The sequence below is a fragment of the Trachypithecus francoisi genome, unplaced genomic scaffold (genome assembly GCF_009764315.1).
Source record: "Trachypithecus francoisi isolate TF-2019V2 unplaced genomic scaffold, Tfra_2.0 Lachesis_group17, whole genome shotgun sequence".
Classification (NCBI taxonomy): Eukaryota; Metazoa; Chordata; class Mammalia; order Primates; family Cercopithecidae; genus Trachypithecus; species Trachypithecus francoisi.
Genome location: NW_022681462.1, coordinates 16,541,561 through 16,561,949, shown reverse-complemented (window position 1 = coordinate 16,561,949; position 20,389 = coordinate 16,541,561).

Sequence of the window (20,389 nt, the reverse complement as noted above, 5' to 3'; positions counted from 1 at the left end):
CAGATTTCCACCTTGAAACTTAGCAACTTTATCCTTCTTATAGAAACGGACTCCTCCAAGCTAGAGTGGGTTCAATAACTTGGTCCAACTGAATCTTTTGATTGTTGATCCTACATTGATCTTACATCTCAAACAAACCGTAAAAGAAAAGGTGAATTTCCCACTCCATTGGGTACCTGATGACAAGGTGCTTGGCCCTACAGGTTTTATTTACAGATCCACAAGGAAATGCTGTCTGTCTGAAAAGTGCTAAAAAAAAAAAAAAAAAAAAAGGAAACAGTCCATATGTGTATAACTGGAAGCTGATGATGCTCTTTTGGGACATTAGCAGGGCCCCGGGACTGTTTGCATGAGAAACTAGCCTGCCACACAGTGTGGGAGAGGTCCCCGCTGCAGAATGGATGATGGAGGTTGACAAAAACATAACTGCAGGCCAGTGATGACTCCTCGCCACTTGCTCCTCAAAATTCCCACCAGAGAGAACTTTGTAGGGACTGGATCATTACCCACATTAAATTTATGGACACAAAACAAGTGGTTTGGGAGTAAAAATCAAATTACTGCAGATCAGGGCTAGTGAAGGGGGTCACACAGCATTTATTGACAGACTTGAGCTGTTTCCTTTCCCCCACCCTCTCCAGAAGGGGTGAGATTTTGGCTCAGTGCAACCACCTGCTGCTGTTTGGGTGCGTGGTTCTCTGCCCTCAGAACCACTGGCTAGCTAACACAGGTCAGCTCTTGAGAAGTGCTGTGCTGCTTTAAAATGCTCAGTTCCTCAGATGCATTTGTTTGTGTCAGAAATTGGTTTCCAGGTACAGAAGCCTCCAAACTCAGTAAGCTGGTGTGGATTCCTTCTGGTCCTGCTCTTCTCAACTTTCCTTGGAGGCATGAAGGAAGTTTGGCTTACAGTTCAGTTGCACAGGGACAGATAAATCTCTGGCTACCCACAAACCCGGCACGACACATGGTAGGAAGGGAGTTAAGTAATTTTCAATTTAGTTTAACAAAGAATTATTCAGAGATCCCCGTCTTGAGGGAGTTGATAGCTCAAAAAGACAATGCATCATCAAATACTGAATTTGGTGGTTAATTAGAGTGAACAGACAGCCTAGTTTGCCTGGAACTGTCTTGGTTTACACCTTTTGCCCCAGTGTACTTATTACTGAAAAAAAAGTCCCTGTTTGAACACTTAAAGATATATTCACCAGATATGAGGAGAAAAGAAGAGAGAAGATGCCTCAATTTTTTTCTTGGCTATGATTGTCTTCTCTAGCAAGGCACAATAGCAATATTGTTGATGGCTCCGAGAAAGTTCTTCAATGCCCTTTAGACATGGTTTTGGTATTTCTGCCATTCCTGGCCCCTAACAGCACAGAATAGTATTGCTCCACAGGCGTAAATGTCCTGTTTTTCCTGCAGACCTCCAATCAGTGTCAAATTTAATAAATAAAAACACAGGATGCTCAGTTAAATTTAAATTTCAGATAGAAAACAAATAATATTTTTAGTATAAGAGGTTCAATTCACAGACCAGACTTAACCAGTGTTTTAGAGGCTGTGATCTGTGGGCACCTCGTCCTGATCCTGCTCATGAGTTGCCCTCTGGCGGGCATTGCTTCCCCAAACCAGCTGATGGGGCCTGGACATCAGAGGGACCCTAGGGAGCCCCGACCATCTCTACCCTCTTTCTCCCAGAGTCAAAACTTGGAGGGTTCAGTTCTCTGCCTAGAACTCTCAGTTCTTTGCCCTTGTAATTCTTACCTCCAGCACTAAAGAAGGGGAATGAAGAAGCTCTGGGTGGACGGGCTGGAGCCATAGTCATTCTTCCCAGTGGGGTTTGGAGAGCAGCGTAAGCAGGTTCTGATCTGCATCTTCCCACACTCCCAGACACTGTGGTCCGAGCGGTCTGTATGTTAAAGCCCGCTAAAGTCAGCCTTAAATCATGTCAGCTTCCACCTGTGGAAAGATTCCAGGGGACAGGTGAACACATATGGAAACACACACATACACACACACGTACACACTTGTTTGTAACACACATTTCATACCTTGGGTAAAATGTAGGTGGTAGACACACATGAAGGAAAGAAAGAAAAAGGAAAGAACAAAGGAAGGAGGAAAGGAAGGAAGGAAGAAAGGAAGGAAGGAAGGAAGGAAGGAAGGAAGGAAGGAAGGAAGGGCAGGTGGGCAGCAGCGTGGATGAGACCCAGTGTAGCTTCAATTCAGCGATTTTTCAATTCGAGCCTTCTCTGATTTATTAATGTTTTTGATCTACTTAAGTGTCTTTCTCTGAAACCGAATTCTGACCAGAAAAATTATTTTAATGAGATGAATATTCAGAGTTTAGAAAGATGAGTTTAGAACTGAGAAGGCCGGGATTGTTACTTGTCCTGGGCTTCTGACCACAGAGGGATTTTCAGTTCTTTGTCTTCTCAAGCACAGGAGGAAGGGTCCAGAGAAGGGCCTAGACAGCAAGTGTGCTCAGGCTAGAGGTCAGGTCACTGTTTACAAACTGCAGGAAGCCACCTATTTGGAGGTTTCTCATCCAATTACACTGCAGGGAGCTAAGACAAAGCATGACTTTCTGGGGCTTAGAAATGGATGTACCAACCAGGCAAATTAAAGCTGGTGGTGGGGTTGGTGGGGGGAATGCATGTACTTCCAGAAGCAGTTGGGTGAGACCCAGAGGGGCTGTGTTGAAATTGACCCACATCCACCCAACCGCAGAAAGGACCGTCTCTCACCCTTTCCCAAGGGAAAGCACTCAGGGAAGGGACAGAGAGCATGGAAAGAGTGAGAGCTAGGGAAGCACCAGGTGAGTTGCCTTCAGGTCTGGCTGTAAACTGAGAGGAGAATCTGAGACCCCATACACTGGGACACACATCTCGTGTTCCAAAGTGCAAAGAGATGTCCTAGAATTAGGGGTTTGGCCCCCGTGTCATGCATTTTTAATCTTTCTACCAAAGTGATTTGTTAAATATTTTGCATGGTGAAGCTGGGTTATTACTGCTTTGTAAGACTTTTCAGCCAAGAAAGCCCACAAATCAGAGAAAATCTTGCCAAACCGAGTGCTGAAATTTCTGCTTCACAAAGTTCAGTTACCAGATCTAGAAACTGGAAATAGGACCTGCCCCAGGCAAAATTCTGAAGTAAACATAGTTTGCTTTTTAAGTCATGAGCCCAGCCTTCCTTTTCCCTGCTTTCCTGATCATTCTGAGCCCTGAGAACCCCAGCCTCATGGCAGGCTCTCTGACACAGGTGTTTGAGGTCATCCAGGGTTTCCTTTTGGTTTTAAAAATGGGGTTATGGATGTAAGCCTTATTTCTAACAATAGAAGGATGTTTTGCTCTATGGAGAAAGTGGTGGAAGAAACTGGGGGCCAAAAGGTCCACAGCCCCATGAGAAAGCATGACCCAAAGTGAGTATCCATTCCAGCAACAGCTGGGAAGGTCCTGAGAACCCTGGCTGGAGGAAGACTTGTTTGAAGCTGGAAACTTCAGCTAGAAATAGAGCACAACCCTTGCTTGATTCTTGAGTTTAGTCTCAGAGTTGTCTAGGAAACATTTTTTCTTTTTTTTTTTTTTTTTTTTTTGCCAGACTTTCAGTGTCTGCCTCTGTGACCTGGAGCTGGTCACCATTAAGAAAGGAAGAGAGTTATCAGTGGGAAGTGTTCCTTCTGTTCTCTGCAACAACTCCAGAGCGGCACCATGTGATAAGCCAGATGGGGACTATGTACATGTGCCCACAATAACGGGTGAGTTTCTCTAGAGCACCTGTGTCTCCTGCTTACCACTCCACAGTCTAAGGTGGCTTAAGGGAAAGTGACCCAGGGATGGTACCGTTCCCATAATGGTTGCATCCCATCAGAAGGACTGGAGGTGCACACACATCTGGTCCACCTCCTATTCTTAAGCTCCCTCCATTGGACCCTGTGCTGGCCCGGGACTTTGGCCAGACTTCATGGCTGTAGAAAGCCAGGTCACAAACCTTTGAGCCTATGGGCCCACTCTGCACCACCAGACACTTTAATACTTCCAGCCATTTTCAGGGTCTAGCCCCTCCCAATCCATGACTCCAAGCTGGCTCTCAAATAGCGCACACTGCTAGCCTAGAATTGTTCTCCTTTTGGCACCGCTATGGGGAGAGGTGTTGAAAGGAGGCTGGAGCAGATGGAAGTGAGATTCCATTACTTTGTAAATGCCTAAATGACATTTCTTTTTAATGCAACCTGAGAGTTTTAGCATGTTTAAAAATTGTCCTATGCTAATTATGAGGCTCATTTTTGTTAAAGATGCATACACCTCTCTTGTAGTTGGGGACGTTTTGGCTTTGAGGTTGGTCTCTGTGTGTGAATTCCATCCTGGGCACGGTTTAGGTCTGTTAGTAACCGGCTTAGCACTTGCCAATTTCCCTCCCTGGGTAATGACAGAGATGCTAACACAATAGCAAAGCTGTTAATCCCAAACATGTTACTAATAAGGCAAGCTGCCTTGCTAGAGGTTGCAGAGAAGAGGAGACGGATATGGAAATGCTAATACGTGAATGAGAGAGCTCTCTCATACCCATGGATTTGCGGATAATGAGGAATGTCCTGCTTTTCTCAAAATGTCACCGCACTTAATCAACTCAGCTCCCTCACTAATCACACATGCCATCGACTGAAGTTTGGTATTTGGGAGGCAGTGAAGGTGAACGGTAAATGTGGATGAGTTTGCTCCATGGATGGCACTGGAAAGATTCTTGCTGGATTCAACTTCCTTTGTCATTTTTGACATGTTTCCCTATGTGCTTTATTGACTCTTTGGACACATAATAGACCCCATAGCTATTTATTTGTGAAAAGAAAATCAATACATGTGTGAATGAAATCCACCTCAATCTGGGCTATCATTTCAGAAAAGAGCAAAAGCAGAGAGACTAGATACTATAAGATTTGGGGCAAATGTAGTTTGGAAGCATGGCCTGGCCAAGTTCAAGAACTCTGAGGAGGTGGAGGAAAAGACAGAAATCATGGAAATTGATTCTTCCTTTCCCTAAGGAACAGGTGCAGACAGCTGTGGAGGAACCACACAAACAAATTCCAGCTTTGATTTGGAAATAGAAGTTGCACTGCGGACAATTGATTAAATCTTTAAGCAGTCTCAATTCCACCTGGCAATCTTGTTAGTAGTCCTGGACATGCTTGAAATTTGGTCGTGCTCACCTGATAGGTTTGGTGATGACAGAAGGGTAGCCACTGACCAAACTGATACCTCTTGCTTGACATGCAGGGTAGTTCTGAAAAGCCATAAGTAATTCTTCAACTTAGCCATAAACCAGAATGACTTCAGGAGCTTTAAAATCATATTGCGGCCTAACCTGCACGTCTGGAGATTTGGTTTCAGTTAGTTTAGTGTGGGCTCCTGAGAACTCCATTTCCCAATGCTTTTTAGATGATTCTGGAGCTCACCTAAGTTTAATAAGAATTTCTGTGTCTTCCAGACTTTGGTATTTCACAGATGAGTTAAATTTCTAAATAGGAACTTGACTTAGGGCTGTCAACATTTTACTTTGCCAAGTAAGGGGGAAGGAACTAGCACCTGCTGTCTTGGTCAGCTAGGGCTGCTCCAACAAGAACAGTAGGTAAACTGGGTAACTTATAAACAACGCAAATGTGTTTCTCAAAGTTTCAGAGTCTGAGAAGTCCAAGATCAATGTGCTGGTAGATCTGGGGTCTGATAAGCGCCCATTCCTCATAGTTGATACCTTCTAGCTGTGTCCTCATGCAGCTGAAGGACAGACAAGCTCCCTTGAGTCTCTTTCTAGGAGAACTAATCTCATTCTTGAGGGCTTTGCCCTCAATAGGTGACCTAATCTCCTCCTAAGGGCCCTACCTCTTAATCCTACCTCATTGGGGATTATATTTCAACATATCAATTTTGGGGAGATGCAAGCATTCAGACATAGCACTTGCTGTCAACATTATTTCATAAACAAAAGGTGGATTCATACCAAGGAAAAAACTGGAAGGACAGATCTTTAAATACATTTAGCTTTATAAAAAATTCACCATGCTGGCTGGGTGTGATGCCTTACGCCCGTAATACCAGCACTTTGGGAGGCCAAGGAAGGCAGATCACTTGAGCTCAGCAGTTTGAGACCAGCCTGGCCAACATGGTGAAATCCCGTCTCTACTAAACATACAAAAATCAGCCGGGCATGGTGGTGCACACCAGTAAGCTCAGCTACTCAGGTGGCTGAGGCAAGAGAATCGCTTGAACCCAGGAGGCAGAGGTTGCAGTGAACCAAGACCATGCCGCTGCACTCTAGCCTGGGCGACAGAGTGAGACTCTGTCTCAAAAAAAAAAAAAAAATTACCATGTTGCCACAACCTTGTACACAGCAGCTCATTCACAACATCTCAAAGGTGGAAACAGCCCATTAAGATGAATGGATAGGCAAAATATGGTATATACATACAATGAACTACTATTCATTCTTAAAAAGGAAGGAAATTCTGTGACATGCTATATAACATGAATGAAACTTGAGGACATTTTTATGCTAAGTGAAATAAGTCAGTCACAAAAGTCCAAATATTAAATGATTCCACTTACATGAGTTTCCTAGAGTAGTTAAATTCATAGAGAAAATAGAATAGTGGTTGCCAGGGATGGAGGGGATGAGGAATGAGGAGGTAGCATTTAATAGGCACAGAATTTCCGTATAGGATGATGAAAGAGTTCTGGAGAAGGATGGTAGTGATGGTCACACAACAATGTCAATACACTTAATGCCACTGAACTGTATACTTAACGATAAATTTCATGTTATGTATATTTTGCCCCAATAAAACAATTACAACTTTGCTTTTATTCTCTCATTTTGTTGTGCATATTGGCATTTGACAGCCACTGCTCAGAATGAAGTAATCTCCGATGTCTTAGAGAGAGGAAGGAAGGCCTGTGGATACACCCTAGGTGACTGAGTCCAGTTACCCAGGATCCATTCATCAGAAAGCCTCTAAACAGCTCCAGAGAGCCTGCAACAACCTAACCCATGCTGGATGATGAAAAATGCACTTCGAGATTACTAAACAAACAAACAACAACAACAAAAAATAGCCATGCCCCTGGAGAAACAAAACGATCCTCTCAAACATAAACATACCTCAGGGCAGGGGACAACTTGTACATTAAAGTATTTGATATTTTTTTATGAGCAACGATGTTTAGAGGATGTTGCTCCCAAGAAAGTTTTCAAGAAGACCCTAAAGATTATCTAAGTGGGCAGAAATGATAGGTGACACCTGTTTTTTTTCTTGACAAAGCAATGGAGTAAAGTAGAAAAGAACTGGTGGTTCTGTAGGGTTCTTTTCTACAGAGAGATTAAAGTTAAAGCAATTTGGCACCCATAGGAAGACATTTACAGACAAGATGTTCTCTGGCACAGACTTCATTGTTGGTGAAATTATAAGATTACACAAAGAGCAATACTATTCTTTCCTATAGTGGTTGCTTCTTATTAATATATATGCATATAACACATAGCAAATGAAGTTTTGTGATGACTGGTTAGTAAGTTTTCAAAATTCAGATTAATCTGTTCTTAACAATACAGACACTGATAGCCTATTAGGCAAGCCATTTATCTGGAGTTTATAATCATGGAATTTTCTTACTACATTAAGAATCTCCATGGGTGATAATAGAGCACAAAAATAGCTAGCATTGCATTGATGTTTCTCACTCTCTACATTTGTTTAATGCCTCTGCCAGAGACACTTACTTAACTTGTCTTGGCGGATTTTTGTAATGTGTCTTTCAAATGGAAAAACTGTATTCAAGCATTCCAGTTTTATCAAGTAGCAAAAACACCCAGGCTGTTGGCCAGAATTTGCATGTTTGTTACTGCAGTACATACCCAGATACCTCAGGCAGGGAATAATAACAATTTTCCATAATGCTATTGGATCCATAATTCTGGCAGTAGGTTAATTCACTTAGCCACTTCCATTAAAGCAATAATTATTGGCATATAATCTTAGAAGTCACCATGCATAGTAGTGTTCAATTCCAGTTGAAATAGCATTTTTAGTTAAATAAATGTTTACGTAGTACCTACTATGTGTACTGCTGTGTAATTTCTTACCTTTGTCCAGCACTTCAGAATTGTAAAAGTTATGTTGATGTTATCATTTGATTATTACAGAACTTTGTGATGAGGACAAGCAGGTTAACATACAAGGAAACTGATGCATGCAGAGATTAAATACCTTGCTCAAGATCTCGAAGACAGTAAGTGATGTAGTTACAAATACAATCCAGGTTTTCTCAAGCCCATTCCAGTCTTCTCTGCTCTGCCCTGCCCTACCCCACCTCATTGTCACCACTCGCTGTTGATGTCTATTTTAAATTGCCCTTTACTAATTCTCTGAACAATTTTCTGTGCCAATATTTTTTCTTTTTCTTTTTCGAAATGTTTTATAATCTCACTAAGCAACATACCACGTGATTCAGAAGGTCTATCTTCATAAGCTCATGTAATGTGGCTACCAGTATTTGCCAATCAGTTCCTTTGCTTTCCATATCACTAATGATAGCTTTGCATACCTCTTTCTTCCAGCAGCAGGAACAAAAGAGAAACCTGGTCATTGCACCAGGGTAAGCAGTGTGACATGCAGAGAAGTCTGAGAGTGAAGAGACCTGAATTCTTGTGTTGATTCTGCCATTACTTTGACATGAAATATTGGACAAGGCAGTATGCTGCCACAGGCCTTGGTTTTCTACTCTACAGGGACTGTCATGCTTTTTTTGACCTCAGAGGGTTGAGGTTCGCACAAAATACATGAAGGATTTGAAAATACTTAAACTCTATATTAATGTAAATATTACCAAGTCTTTTTAGAATCCTTGCTAGCACTAAGTGTGTGTGTGTATGTGTGTGTGGTGGAAGCTGGGTGTGAGTGAAGAAACTTCGCAATGGCTGAATATTACCAAGTCTTTTTAGAATCCTTGCTAGCACTAAGTGTGTGAGTGTGTGTGTGTGTGTGTGTGTGTGTGTGTGTGGTGGAAACTGGGTGTGAGTAAAGAAACTTCTCAATGGCTGTCCTGGATCAAACATATTTGATTTATATTTCTATGTGTCTGTGAGCACACACATTATAATTCTGTGCCTGTGGGATGGAGAGTGTAGATGGCAATGAAGAAGGATGTAAGATACTACCTTACATTTCAGGGACTTGATGCCTTTGTAATGTATACATAGACTCAATTTTCCAAAGACTACTATCTTCCCGGTTATGTATATTCTGGGCACAAAACCAGATAGGATTTCTCCATTTCTGGTATCTGCAGAAAAACAGAAATATCTAGATTTATAGCTGCTATGGTTTGAATGTCCTCTCATAAATTCATGTTGAAATCTAATTGCCATTGTGATGGCATTAAGAGATGGGACCATTAAGAGATGGTTAGACCATGAGGTCCCATTCTCACAAATGTATTAATGCCATTATTGTGAAAGTAGGTTGGTTATTGTGGGAGTGGTTTCCTAGGTGAGTTTGGCCAGCTCCCTCTGTCTGGTATGCTTGCTTACCTTTCCACTTTCTTCCATAGGATGACTCAGCATGAAGGTATTCCCCAGATGCCAGTGCCATGCTCTTAGATTTCTCAGTCTCCAGAACCATGAACCAAATAAAATTCTGTTCATTATAAATTACTCAGACTCAGGCAATCTGTTACAGTAGCAGAAAATAGACTAAGGCAATAATTTAACACAGAACTCAGTGAAGATAAAAATAAAATCATCTACCAGTACACACTTAACGGAATGGCCAAAACCTAGAACATTGACAATACCAAACGCAGGCCAGAATGTGAAACAACAGGAGTTCTCATTCATTGCTGGTAGAAATGAAAAATGGTACAGCCACTTTGTGAGAAAGTTCAGTAGTTTCTTTTACAAAACGAAATACATCCTTACCATATAATCCAATAATCACATTCTTTGGTATTTACCCAAAGATGTTGAAAACTTATGTTCACACAAAAACCTGCACACAGATGATTATAGTAGTTTTATGTGTAATTTCAAAAACTTGAGAACAACCAAGATGTCCTTCAGTAAGTGAGTGGGATAAACTAGTACATCCAGACGATGAATTTACTAATGAAAACTTTACTTTTCAAGTCATGAAAAAAACATGGGGGAGCCTCGAATGCATATTACTAAGTGAAAGAAGCCAATCTGAAAAGGCCATATACTGTGTGATTCCAACTATATAACATTTTGGAAAAGGTGAAATTATAGAGACAGTAAAAAGATCAACGGCTTCCAGGGGTTAGGGATGGGGAAGAGAAAAATAGGTGGACCTCAGAGAATTTTTAGGGCAGTAAAAATATTCTGTATGATAGTATACTGATGGTCATTATACATTTTTTCCAAACCCAAAGACTGTACAACACCAGAGTAAACCCTAAATAAACTATAGACTTTGGGTGATTGTGATGTGTCCGTGTAAGTTGATCAGTTGTAACAAATGTACCACTTTGGTGGGGATGTGGATAATGGGAAATGTTACGCACGGGAGGGCAGGGGGTATATGGGAAAACTCTGTAACTTCATCTTGATTTTGCTATAAACCTACAAGTGCTCTAGTGCTTTAAAAAAATAATGTTTTAAAAATAAAATAAAGTTTTCTGAGAATAAATACCCAATGATGATAATATTACATTGATGATGTATGTTTACAATGATGATAATATTTACATAGAACATACTAAAAAGAATCCTGAATCTAGTCTCTACTTCCTATTCATTAAGGAACTAGTGATAACTTTTAAAGAATGTGATTAATGGAATTATCTTTTAGCCCCTTTTCCATGTCCAGATCTTACAGTTTCAAGCCTTCTGCATTGAGATGGCTAATTTTAACTACAAGTCTTTTACTAATCACAGAAAAAATAATGGTCTACCACTTTTGAGGAACAAAAACTTTACCAATTTACACCTATGAAAAATTCCCTTTCCCTCCAATGCACTCTGCAAATGATTAGTGACAACTTGACTGCGTGTTAATAAAAATGGCAGCAAAATACTTTAGCTCTATTTCTCAAACCCAAGCTTTTTAAATCTGTCTTCTTTCTACCTTATTCAGTGTCCTCTTTGCTACTGAGAGGAGCATTTTAAGTCTTTTCTCACGGAATGAATTTTTTGCTGCCTGAAGTACCAGCTGAAAAAGGTCACCCATTGCATTGCACCATATCACCTCCTATGTAACACCATTAAGCTCACTCCTGGCACTCATTGCTCAAAAGTAGTGCAGGGACATACCAAATTAATTACCTATGTTCGATATTGCAAAGGTTCTGTTATTCCTCTCAGAATAAATCTGCATCACAAGAAGAAAGCCTTTTGAGGACTGTGTTTCCTTAAGAATCATGTAAAATACTGGCCAAGATGTTTCCTCTCTAATCACCCTTTTTATTCATAGCTTAGTTTGGAAAATGTAATTCCTTTGCCACAGGGCTCCAGAATGATGATTTGCTTCTCGTATTTGGATTATGAACAGGTTAATCATCTGCAACTGATTGCACTTGTCTTCGTGAATGTCCATAGGTAATTGGATCACTGCTTTTTCTTTGCTCATTGGATTATGACGCAAGAGTTGTTCAATAACTCATCCTTTCTGGTCACTTTGAAACAAAAAATTCTCTCAGGAAGAGAAATTTCTAAACAGCATTTCCCTCAGGAAAATAAAAATCAGGATTCTCTTATTTGACCTCTGGGTATGATACCAAGATTGTGTAACTCCAGGAAAGGCAGCAACAAGCAGATCTGTTTACCTTCAATCTATCTCTTCAAAAACAGAATAGTCTGCAATGTGATGAGTAATGCTCAAACTCCACTGGCTGTATTCTTCCTTAAATGGGCTTATAGTTACTCTCTTAGGGAGTAAGGGTCAGAATATTAAAAATCTGGCAGTTTTCTATGATATCCTTCATTGGGGCCCTTGCATCCTTGGAGATGGTACCCCAGGCTCAGGAAAACAGAAAACAACTCAGAATGGGCAAGGATAGGATTGTGACTAATTAAATACTGATCTAGTTCTTGGAAGAGCCCTGTAGTCATGCAGAAAGTTGATTACCCTTTGTCATTATTGCTTTTGATTGTGGATCTTGGGATTATAAAACCATGAGAAGAATTATGCCAGAGGGACTTTAACGTGGACTCAATATCTAATATAGATCAGGTCATTTATTGGAGTTTGAGAATTTCCCCCTGTAGCAGATCTATGATGTGATAGATTCAAATGATTTTAAGAATCCTGCATCAGGCTGTGTTTATGAGGCACAAAACATGAATTAAACTTTTTGTGAGAAAGTTTCATAGAAAGTAAGTTATTCTGGAGGAGAAAGAGGTTGGTGCTCCAGATATACTACAGAGTAACCATATGTACTGTTTTTCCATGGATGCTTGAGATTTGCACCTGTTGCCCTGACTCAATAGTGCTTCCCCTTTCATATTAAAATATTTCCTAGTTTGGCAGAAGAATTCTATGGTCACCCCAGCTATATGATATTGGAATATTACTTTCCAACAGGAATGGGTTTGTTGACCTTGCACAGGATTGGTCAGGCAAAGCAGGTGTTTGTGTAAGAAGAGCCATAGTGAAGCCCTCTGCTAGACAACACTGGATACAAAATATAAAAGGAGTCAATACTTGCCCAGCTAATTGGTCCCCAATAAATGAAACCCTAAAGGAATAGGTTCCATATGTTTCTGAGACAAATTTTCTCAACTCAGATTTCTCTTCATTTTACAACAGGAACATGGGGCCAGATAACTCTAATCAAAGGAAGAGCTAAAGTATCATTCTTTACCTATTATATGTAGATAAAGAACAACATGCATCTCTGAAGTAAATGGGAAAGACTGGAAACATTGCAGATTTGTGGAACAATGAATTCTATGGCTTGAATATCCAAATCCATAATTGTTGTGGTCATGCAATTTCTAGTGAAAGTAATTTAAGAAATGCCACTTGGTGCCATGTGCACACCCCCTATTTCTCCCATTTAGAACTTCCACCAATGCACAGATACTTAAAGTTATATAACAGAAATTTCCTCTTCACCCAATTCTGTTCATATCAGAAGATGACTGATATCACCTGAGATTTTCTTATTTCACAATGTACTTTGAGTAAATATGTTACAAATTTTTATCATTGATATACAGTTCTCCACTTTATTGGTTATTGCACTGATTTTAGTAAATAACAAGTTAGTATATTGACATAGAAATCTAACTTTGATTTCAAAATAAAATAGGAATTTTTTAGAAGACTGACTTTAAAAATAATTCGGAGAGGGGAGAGGTGAATGTCCTACAGCAAGAAATTAAAATTGGATACAATGATGTAAAAAAAAGGTTTTATTAACTTTAGATTAAACAGACATGAGGTATTCAATTAAAATGATTTCTGAGGTTTTAAAACTATCATGTCCTGTGATTAATATAGTAAATGTATGTTTGATTGAAATATTAAGCAGAAGGGAAATAAATAACAGAGTTTTAAAAATATATATTCTCATTAGTAATGCAAGGCTGAAGTAAAAAGTCCAGTAAAAATATGGCTTGCTTCTAGGAGATGAATAATATTATTTACGGAACTCTTTTGAACAAGTCAGGATGTTCTCATTTGCATGGGTAGCCTGATTGGTGAATTATGCCCCAGATTCCAAATCATCGTTCTCTAAACTTGAGCCCAGAAATATACCTGTGGTCCAACCTCCTTCTCCTTGTTTCTCTCACTCTCTTTTCCATGCAGTGTGGATGGGGTAGGGGGTGGGGCATCTGGCTGAAATAAAGACTGCCGCTCTATCATTTTAAAGCAACTGGATGAAAAGCAAAAGAATTGGTCAAACTGAGTATTTGGTGTTATGTAGAATTTTTTTAAAGTCTTGTCTGGTTGGATTTAAACTCCAATCCATTCGAAGCTTTTCTTTGAAATTTAAATTGGTGACTATTTGAGTGAAGACAACCATCAAGGTGGGTAAGTACTAGGAGAGAAAAATCAATGGTCCAGTTCAAGAGGGGGGTCAAAAGGCAGAAGCATAATCAAATTTTAGCTGTAAACTTAACTATGAATAGGCCACAAAAATCTCCAAATAATATGCAAATACACTATGACTTGAAATATCCTTCCCTGACAGTAAGCAGCTGTTTGACCCTAGACAACTCCATGCAATCTCTTCAATCTTTGGTGACCTGAGCCATAAAATAAGGGCATTCATTCACTTTCCACTCAACAATATTCTCTGCATCCTCACTATGGATCAGGAACTGTAAAAGGCCCTAGGAATTCAATAGTGGGTAAAATAGACACTGCTCTGTCCTCTAGACATTTCCTAGTAATGGATTACTAGGAAATAACCATATAAATAAATACAAAACTTACAGCCAACACATATGCTACTGCACAAAGAAACATGTGCTGTGAGAGCCTATAAAGAGGGAGTGACCCAGTCACGGAGGTTAGGAAGAAGTGTTGAAGGTGAAGTGGAGGTAGGGGGAACAATGGCAAAAGAGGAGATAGCACATGCAAAGGCCTGGTGGTAGGAAGAAGCAAGATAAATATGAGAGACTGTAAACACCCAATGCAGCTGAGTCCAGAGAGCAAAGCTGAGTAGAATGGAGGTGAAGTTGGAAAGACCAAGTAGGGGTCCGATTATGCACAGTTAGTAGGGTTATGTTCAGGCTTCTCCTAAGAGCCACTGGAAGGTCACTGAGGAGTTTTAAACAAAGGGATGACATGATCAGAATGGAAAATGTTACTGTGCCACCAGATTCTGTTTCAAAAATCAAAAATATGGCCAGCCACAGTGGTTCATACCTGTAATTCAGCACTTTGGGACACTGAGTTGGGAGGATTGCTTGAGACCAGGAGTTGGAGACCAGCCTGGGCAGCATAGCGAGACTCCATCTCTACAAAAAAATTTAAAAATTAGCTGGGCATGGTAGTGCATTGCCTATAGTCCCAGCTATTTGGGAGGCTGAGGCAAGAGGATTGCTTGAGCCTAGGAGTTCAAGGCTACAGTGAGCTATGTTTGCACCACTGCACTCCAGCCTGGGCAACAGAGTGAGACCATGTCTCTAAAAGAAAAAAAGAAAACAAAGAAAGAAAAAAGAAAACCCCATTACCTCAGCTGCTGGGAGTTCTGCCAGAAGAAAGCTTTACTTGTAAAATACCTTTGGGAATTGCCTAAATTGCAGAACCACCAGGCGCAAGGTTGCGCTTCTTTCCAGAACCCCATCTTAGTTAGTGCAGGAGTGGAAAGGCCTACCCTGCTCTTTCTACCTTGAAACAGCTCTACCTTCAGAAACCCTCACAGTGTTGGATGAGGCTTCAGTTGAGACTTTATTGCTGATCAGCTTCTCCCTCTGCCCAAGTTTACTTCCCTTCATTTCCACAAGAAACACTCCCTAATCAACTTCTTGCTTGCTAACCTCCATCTCAATTCTGCTTCCGAGGAAACCCAATCTGTGACAGTCCGGAAGTAACATGAAGAATGATCCGAAGAGGGGTCAGTGGTGGTCATGGTAGCCTAAGTAAGTGGTTATGTAGTAGTAAATCAAAGACAGCAGTAGCTGGGTCTAGAATGATGGAGAGAGACATGGGGAGAGTGGGCAGATTCGGAAGACATTTAGGAAGTTGAAACATCATAAAATTTGGTAAAGAAATGGATATGGGGAAGAATGATAGTGGAGAGTGAAACATCAAGGATGACTCCTTGGTCTACTATACACAGCTAAGAACACTGTGATCCTGAAAAGGACTGGGTGTGAGGGAAAGATTCAAAGTTTCCTCTTGGCGCCAGTTGAGTTGACACATTCAAGTGGAGCTTGAAAGCAGGGCATTGGCTGTAGGCTCTGGATCATGGGACTAAGTGCCTAGATCACACAAGGAGCCATAGATCTAGAGTCATTTAAGAAAAGAGAATAATCTCAGAAGAGAAAAGGTCCGAGGTCTATACCTAGATGGAGGAATCTCACTGTTCTTCTCAGTTCTGATTGTCTATACTTACACGCCCTCAAGAGCTCTAGAAGCAGATTTCATAATTTTTGAGAAGTGATTGCCCCTTTGAGAGTAAGAGGGAAATTAGAGCATTTTTGTTCAAATACACAATGTTTGTGCAAAATTTCAGGGTGTCTCATGTCCTTAAGTTTATCACTAGGCCTCGTAGTGATCCACAGCCTCCAAGTCATATACCCCCACCCTAGAGTAAGCCTCTGCTCTTGTAATCTTACTATTTTGTAGTATATAAAATACTACAAATGCATACAAAAATCCGCTCACAAAAATCACTTGTGCATCAAGTAGATATAAAAAAAGACTTAGAAGGAGTTGGAAAAGACAGTTTGCATTGCAACAATAAGCACAATTTTAAATATTAGACATTCTCATTCTTAAAATCTGCTTTGCCCATTCCCATGTGGAAAGTTCACTAGTTGTTTATCTCACAAAGAGCTCAAGTTCATGCCATTCCTTCTTCCCCTCATTGTACCTTTCTATCCATCTATTCTCTTCTCTCCCTATCCTCTCAGGAACAAAGCACGTTTCTTTTAGTCTCCCAAGAAAAGCACTTAAAGGATGTATTAAAAACCACATGATATGGCCGTGCGGGGTGGCTCATGCCTGTAATCCCAGCACTTTGGGAGGCCGAGGCGGATGGATCACCTGAGGTCAGGAGTTCAGCCTGGCCAGCATGGGGAAAGCCCATCTCTACTAAAAATACAAAAAATTAGCTGGGCATAGTGGCGGGCACCTGTAATCCCAGCTATTCGGGAGGCTGAGGCAGGAGAATCGCTTGAACCTGGGAGGCGGAGGTAGTGGTGAGATGAGCGCGCCATTGCCAGCCTGGGTAACAAGAGTGAAACTCTGTCCCAAAAACAAAACAAAACAAAACCACCTGATTCTGTTGAAACTGTTATCCTCTGAGTCTCACTTTCTACCCCAAATAGCTAAAAAATTATTTCCCCCAAACAATGACAGTTCCTTATCCTAGAAGAGAGATTATGCTAGTATCTAAAATGATAAAATTTTCACTACCTTACATGTATGTTATCTGGTTGAATTACCACTTTAAGTCGCTTTCAGCCATTAATACTTTAGCTTAGGTCAGTTAATCAGATGAGGTGAAAGAGAAAAACCAAGTAAACAAAAGAAAAAACATGTTTTGTCGGGGTAGAGAAGGCCAGGGAGAAAGCACAGAGGGAAAGTTTTTGGAGCCGTAAAATATGGATCTGACAAAATCCAACAAAATGAAGCTGGAGGGACAGTGGGGAAAGAAAGGAGGAATGATATACGAGAGGATGAGAGAGTGTGGAGAGGAAATGTGTCTGTTTTGCCTAGGGCAGGATATTGTTTTAGATTTTGCATGAGTGGAGTTGAATCCTATCATACAGCACCCATTTAAGAGGACAAGGAAAATCCTCCTTTGATGTGGCCATAGCTAGCAAGGACATCTGTGCCTCACCCTGCTCTAGAAGTCTGCTTTGGCTCTGCCCTGCCCGGGTGTGGGGGCCCCAGAGGATGAAGGATAGAATGTAATTGATTACCAAGGCTGTAAACTGTGCAACTCTAATGACGCTCTAATTAGGGTGCAGGGGGCTGGGGGAGAGGGCGGAGGCCATTTTTTGTTGCTGTTTTCTGGAGGCTACTTTGGCATTTTCCCATTGTTCTCTCTGTATAACAATAGACATTAGCATTTTCATATGTCTTGAAAGTTAAAGCAATATGTGAGAAATTCAATTGTTGAAGAGCAGAATTCTCTAATTGCACTGTTCAGAGATTTCCAGTACTTTTGGAAAATGTGCATTGACAAATGGCTTAATTTAATTATTGGTAGTGTTTCATTTCCAGGGATGTCCTGGTTTCCAATCCACCCTCCCAACCTGATGTACTTGCTATGCTGCGGAAGCTCCCATTGGCTTCAAAGGGTACACAGAATAGTGCAAAGATGTTGAAAGGTGGAGTTAAATATGATTCATGGTGATTTTTTTTTCCATCTTCCCTAAGTCTGTGTCATCACTGCAGAAAACAAGTTGCTTCTGGGCAATTGACATACTAAGAATTGTTCAAAAGAGCTAGAATGGGATCTGGAATTTTAACTGGCAGGAGTGTTTGATAGTTAAACAAGATGTCTCATCAGATTTCATCTATTTTCTGAGACAGTATTGACTTGAATTAACATGTGCACTGTTACAGATTTGCAATCCTCTCCCTGTCACCTCTCCAGTACCAACCCATAACCCATACACGCTAGTTAGAAGCTTGGCTGAGAACAAAAATCAAATTCACCCTTACCATAACCTTATGTAAAAATTCATATCTTCCCTATTATTATTAAGGAACATTTAAGAAAACTCTTATTTTCCAAGCATTAAATGGTCTTTGCTTTAACTCTAAAGATTTCTGTAGACAGCGGTGCCTTCCACTATGACCCAACAGAGCCTGCTCCATCCATGTCTTCTGGATCGTGGATCCCACAGCCAAGCATAGTAGAAGGAATGTAAGAAAATGGCTACAGGGGCAGCCAGCCCCTTGCTAATGGAATTATGGCAATGACTAAATAACCAGAAAACTAAAAGTTTATTTGTATGAAGTTTTTCTCATACATTTAGCAGATAATCCAGGGGTAATGGTAGGGAATGAATGAACTGAAGAAATAAGAAATGTGACACCAGCTAAGATCCTGATCTGGGATCCACCAGAGGTCTTGGGCCTGATACATTCAAATTGACCATTGACTAAGATGTCAGGAGGTCTTCAATTTTATGGAGCAATTGGCATGATGCTAGATGGAAATCAATACCTGCAATCTAAATTTTGTATTTGGTGTGTTGTCAGTTGAGGTTTGATGACTGTTTCCCTTTCTTGGAGTGATTTTCTTTCTGCAATCAGCATGATGAAAAAGAAAATAATGCTTATAAATGAAGTCGGCATATAGTACTGGCTGAGCCAGAGGAAGTTGGCAGCTGCAGAAATTCTGTTTTCACTTTACATTAAGTGGCATTAATTACACTGCTCTGTAACTAAGTATAACCACGATTGTGGAGTAGGATTCTGTTCTTGTTTCAGAGGCACCAGGATACAAGCACGTGGCTGTGAGGTGGGGAGGCCAGGCCCTCTTGGTCATCTTTAGTAAGGACTGAATCATTGCGCTCAGGACCTCATTCTAGGCCAGAGACTGTCAAGTGCTTCCCCCGACCAGAAAGTAAACCAAGCCCAGCTGCCCAGCGACAGCTGGTCTACCAAGTGAACGAAAAGCCATTTCCCTTCCAGTCCAAAGATTGAGGTTTATGAAATACAACTAAGCCAGAAACCTTGCACCGCAGACCTTAGGGCTGGCTTGGAAAATGAGGTCACTATCCCATTTATATTCTCTGATTTTCCTATTAAATATTGAAGTGTTACAAACCAATGCAACATCTAACAAGAACAGCCTGTTTATGGTTCCACTTGTGAATGGAGGTAAATAGAGGTTCTACTTGTCAATAGAGGTGACAAAGCTTCTAGTAACTACCAGTCAGGTAATGGGAATTTCTCAGCACATCCAAGGGTAATACTTTCCTCTACTAACCAAGACACTGTACAAGGCAGAAAGGGCAGTGCTCTAGCTTCATCTCTACCTTTAAACAGCTATGAGACCTTGGGGAAGTAAAACTATTAACTCTCTGACTGTATTAGTCTGTTCTCATGCTGCTAATAAAGACATACTTGAGATTGGGTAATCTATAAAAGAAAGTAGTTTAATTGACTCACAGTTCAGCATGGCTGGGGAGGCCTCAGGAAACTTATAATCATGGCACAAGGGAAAGCAAACATATCCTTCTTCACATGGTGGCAGGAAGAGAAGTGAATAGAAGTGGGGAAAGCCCTTTATAAAACCATCAGATCTCGTGAGAATTCACTCACTATCATGAGAACAGCATGAGGTTAACCACCCCCATGATTAAATCACCTCCCACAGGGTCCCTCCCATGACATGCAGGGATTATAGGAGCTACAATTCTAGATGAGATTTGGGTAGGAACGCAACCAAATCATATCACTGACCCTTCCATGGGTCATTTATAAGGTGGAGATAATAGCCTATCTGCTGAAAAGTAAGAGCCTAACTTAGTAGAACTCTTAAATTCTCCTTAGTTCAAGGATCTGGAATTTAAGGTGTTTTGTGCATGTGTGTGTGTGTGTGTGTGTGTGTGTGTGTGTGTGTGTTCCTGAGGACAGAGACCTTGGTTTTTATTTCGGTAACTTCAGTACTTGGTACATGGTACAGACTCATTCACACTGGGTTGAATACATAATTAGATAACTGGAATTATAATTTAAAAAATAAAT